Consider the following 5,008-nt stretch of genomic DNA (forward strand, 5'->3'; position numbering starts at 1 on the left):
CTTTTGCCATTTTCTTTCATGGTTGTCATACAGTAATCGAAAATCAAGTGATGCATTTTTATTTTCTACATTTGGTTGGAACAGAAAAAGAGAAGTGACTGAAAACTTGTGGTGTGGAATAAAACAATGATCAAACATGAAGGAGATATTTGAAGAATTAATGTTGTTCCACTCTATGTATAAAAGAAGAAAAAAAAATCAATAAAGAAATCACAATGGTCTTATCCATGTACAACTTATCCTCCTGTTATTTTTTATGTGTTCTATATCTGGTATTGGTAGTGGTAGTATACGTAGCTGATAGCTTCCTACTGCTCCTGCTAGCTGAGCTACCTCAGTCAGTCTTGCACATTGTAGGAGTTTGTTTGGAGTCTTGTAGGTGTTTTCACCCAGCCTTCATCGTCCCATTGTTGGTATCTCATATTCTACCAGCAGCAGTGCCACCAATAAGAGGAGAAGAAGGCCTTGAGGGATAAAGTGGGTGCTTTCTTTTTAAGTCTTATTATCATCAACTAGGACTGTCGCCAAATAGTTGACTGAACTGTTAATTGATATGAAGAGCCTTAGTTGGCGTACTCTTCATTAGTTGGATAGTAAGCAGAAGAACAAAAACGGCATTAAACTCCATTCGGGAGGATTGTTGCAACACAGACCTTTTCTCTAGTGACACCACACTGCTCCAGCCACTAGCTAGTGCATTATTGTAGCAAAACTATTTACAAATGTCAGTGGAGAGTTGTCTAACTTTATCTCAATCCGTGTATGCGTAATCAGATTTGTGAACGTGTAAAATAATCTGTAAATATGTACTGGGATTTGTGAATGTGTACAGAATGTGTGTGACGTGTGGAGAATTGTCTCTGTAACCGATGATTTGTCTGTATTTACAGCTCTTGAAGCAAATTCACACATTTACAGATTCGTCCACACATTTGATAATCTGACTATGCACACAGATTCTGAACACACATTTGCAGATTCCTGTGCACATCTTATTACGCACACACGGATTGAGTTACAGTTACACAACTCACATTCGTGAATAGTTTTGCAACAATAATAGCTCCATACTAGTCCTATTAACAGACTGTGTCCAGACTGCAAGCTCAAAGTAGCAGGGAGGTTTGTTTACACCATTAGCACAGGAGCAGGGCCGGAATGAGCACCATAGCCAGAGTGGGGAGAGCGGGCAACGGAGGGGGCTCAGCAGCCTCCAAGTGACTGCAGCCAGGACCGAACACAGCCTCCGACACCATCAGAGGCCAGGTGATTTAGAGCGGCTCCAAACAGGACTAGACACAGCGGATTCAGATGGAGACGGGAGAGGTGAGGAGGGAGAGGAACGAGTTTGTAAGTAATGTTTTACATCATCCATCGTCTTGATAAGTCTGTATTTGTGTTTTGAAGTTGGAAGTTATTGATTTTGTGTTTTGAGACTTTTGTGATGTTATAATGTGTTGAAATAAGTGAACTATGTTCAGTCTCCTTGCTGGATGTATTGACATATTCAGAATCATTACATTATTTTCCTGTTATCGTTTTTCAGACGGCAGTTAAAATATATATTTAAATAATTAAATTTATATAATAAACGTTGGACGACCAAGTGACTATTAGGACAACTACTAGGACAGCCCTATTATCAAAGAAGTGCTCAACATTAATATGGAAAACGCATTGTCATAAATCTGAAAACAGGCCTTTTTTAGGGATTTTAATGTGGAAATTATACTGTTTTGCAGAAAAAACATCAGACACGTTATTCTTCCGAGCAGTATTATCTGTTAATACATGTCTGGAGGGGATCTTTAACTATAACCTAATGACTTGCAGCAGTCAGGATACAAACCTTGGTGTCTGGTGTCAACATCCTGTGCTTTATATGCCTACCATCCACTCCGACCACCTCCCTCTGACTATAAATGTAGCGCCTGTGAACATAATCCAGAGCAGAGAGGATCAGCAGAACATTGGTATTGACTCTCCTTGTTAACACAATAAACATGAGTGCAACATGTTTGTTTATTCTCTACTTTTCCTTGATATTGTTCTCAATTTGGTGCTGCCAACTTATTTCCCTGCAGAGATCTTTAAAGTTTCTGATACGATATTTTCTTTTCTAAGTCATGTTAGTCTTTTCTCTCGCCTGCTCATTTTCTCTACCTTCTTTTTAACCACTCCATCCATCAATCCAGCTATTTTTTTGTCTGTCTTTAATGACTCTATCTCCTTCCCTGTCTCTTGTCCCTTCATTCTTTTCTTCTCTCCGTGTCACTCTTCTCTCTGTGTAATCATCCCAGCATCCATCTCCTCTCATCAATCCACCTCGTCACTTCTCCCCTTTAAACTCCCCCTCCTTCTCCTCCTCCTCCTCCTCCTCCTCTCCCCTTTTAATCACTCCATCCCGTCCTGCTGCTCCCCTGCCTCTCCTCTGTTGCCAGGGAAACAGCAGTCCATTCTGTAGCTGTTAATCTTTTGACATTGTCTTTCTATTACCTGTGGGTCAGATGCCTGATAAGGAGGACAAAGGGTGGGAAACCAAAGAGCGACTCACTTTAAACGTTTGTAAAATGTTCATTAACACGTGTGAATTCTGCAGTTACAGAACAGCCTGCGGGGAGAAATGTTTACTGCAGTAAACAAATATTATTCTCACTCATACAAACTCTGCGGGGATGTAAACAAGCTAACCCAGTACAGCAATAAATCCTGTCTTTGTGGATTATATGTTCAGTTTTTGTTGATACTATCTGACAAGAGCTGAGTCTACCCTGTGGGGATTTTGAAGGGTGTTGTGGATCACATTTTCTCTATATTATCCTGGAATCCTTCACGCCCCATCTATACATAGTTCTCATTTCAAACCAAAATCTGTTGGCTGCAAAGAACGCTGACCTTCCTGCCTCATTCAGTCTCGCGAGGTGTTGCATCCTCATCAAAGTTTTTCCTCCCCTTTTTTTTTATATTGCTGAGTTAGCACGTATGCCTTTTTCCTTCCCATCTTCTAATTCTCTCTCTATCTTTTCCTCACTTTCTCTTCTCTCCCCTGAATTTTATTTCACTCTTTCCAACTGCCTAATTATTTCCATTCATCCCTCTCTCTCCCCATACTCATCTATCACCTCTCCTTACTTTTTCTCTGCTACTGCTATTTTTCATTTTTCCTGTTTGTCAGCCTCCTCCTTTGTCTCCCTCCCTGTCTTCATCCAGTTTACCTCCATCGTTTTCCTTTCATTTCTATCTACCTGTAATTCTCTCTTTCCTCTGCTCTTGCCTTTTATTCTTCTTTCTTTCCCAATTTTTTTTTCTTCAAATTTCTCTTTTACTTTATTCCTCACCCTCTCCCTCCCTCTCTCTTTCTCTGTAGAAATCAATGGTCGTTCTCTCAATAGGAGGTCACAGGGGTTGCAGGCGCTGGCGTCCCGGCTTTTCAATTACCAGCAGCCTGCAGTCACCACAAAACACACATACACACACACCTCTATCGTCCTGAACAGCCCATCCCCCCCTAAACCGACGGGCCAACAGACAGACAGAACCAAAAGAAAAGATTTTAAAATTAAAGAGAACACTTTGGATGTTGGACAGAGAGAGAGAAAAAGAGGGTCAGAACGAAGGGCAGTGGAGATAAAACAGGAGGAATAAGAAGAGGAGGAGGAGAACAACAAGAAGAAAACAGATGAAGAAGGGCGAGGAGAAAGGAGAGGAAACAAGGTCAGGAGAGGTAGGAGCTCCGGCGGAGGAGGAAAGAAGACGAGAGAAACTATAGAGGTCAGTTCTCAGTCTGTGGACTTTTTCAGCTATTCTGTTCTCAAGTACTGTCCCTAGTCAGATTCTGCATTTAGCCAAGTCTGAACCCCATTTACTTAGAATCCAACTTCATTTTGTCTGTCGCATCATTGCATTTTTTGTCATTGCACACAGAGCAATGCAGAATAACAGCCTGGCAGGTTTTACAAGGTTTTTTTCAGTCTCAAAGTCTGAATTGCAAAGCAGTGAGTCTTTTTGAATCAGCCACTAGTTCCTCTACTGCTATCCCAATCAGCAATTTGGCCGTTGCCCAGTAGAGACACTCCATGGTAGGATTTTATGACTGAACTATATGACGAGGACACACACTTTTTATTTCTCATTTTCAACTCACAGATAGTGAGCAGAGATACTAAAACCTGAAACCTGACATGTAGACTGTTTAGTGTGGTGTGGCTGTTCTGCCGGTGTATAGTGTAACTGGGCAGAGGTCATAAGTAATATATTTCTCAGAAACATAGGTCATTAACTCCCCCTTTGGATATAATATTTGTTGCTTCCAGATTGGTTTGTTGAGAATGCCCAAAGTTGCCCTGATCAAGAGGTAAAGTGAAGGTTTGTGATGTTTCCCCTGGACATTTCACTCCTTTCTCAGAAATGAATAAATGCATATGACATAAAATTAACAGAGCGATAGTGTAGTTTATGAGATTAAATTAAATGTTATTGTATATACAGTACAGGGAGAACAGCAGTGGTGCCGCCAGAAAGTGCTGGCCTGATGGGGCAACTGAAAACCAAAAGCTGGGGGTGAGGGGTGTGATGCAGTGACGGACAGCGTATTGCAATTTGTTATTTTCCTTCCCAATTAGATTATGAAAGTATACCATGAAATGATTAATGGACTAGTAAAACCAATGTAAAATACAATAGAAGCATCATGCATAATATGGCTTCTATTCTGATAATTTGGGGCAGAATCTGTGAAACGCCATCTCCAAACAGTCAATGTGGGATGAAGGTGTCAGAAAAAGTTCCAGCGAAGTGGATTGCTTTGAGTTTGAGAGGCAATTTGCCCACCACAAACAAAAATGTACAGTGTCGTGAGCAGGTGAGAGGTGGAGGGAAGGAGAAAGAGAGCAGGAAAGGAACACAAAAGAAAAGGAAATGTGAGGGGAAAGGAGGCGAGGTACAAAAGAGATGGTAGGAAAAAGGGAAGGGAGGAAAATAAAAGGTCACCATGTCAAAAGGGAGCAAA

This window comes from Morone saxatilis, unplaced genomic scaffold (genome assembly GCF_004916995.1).
Source record: "Morone saxatilis isolate NCDOM2014 unplaced genomic scaffold, NCSU_SB_2.0 Contig21, whole genome shotgun sequence".
NCBI classification, from domain to species: Eukaryota; Metazoa; Chordata; class Actinopteri; family Moronidae; genus Morone; species Morone saxatilis.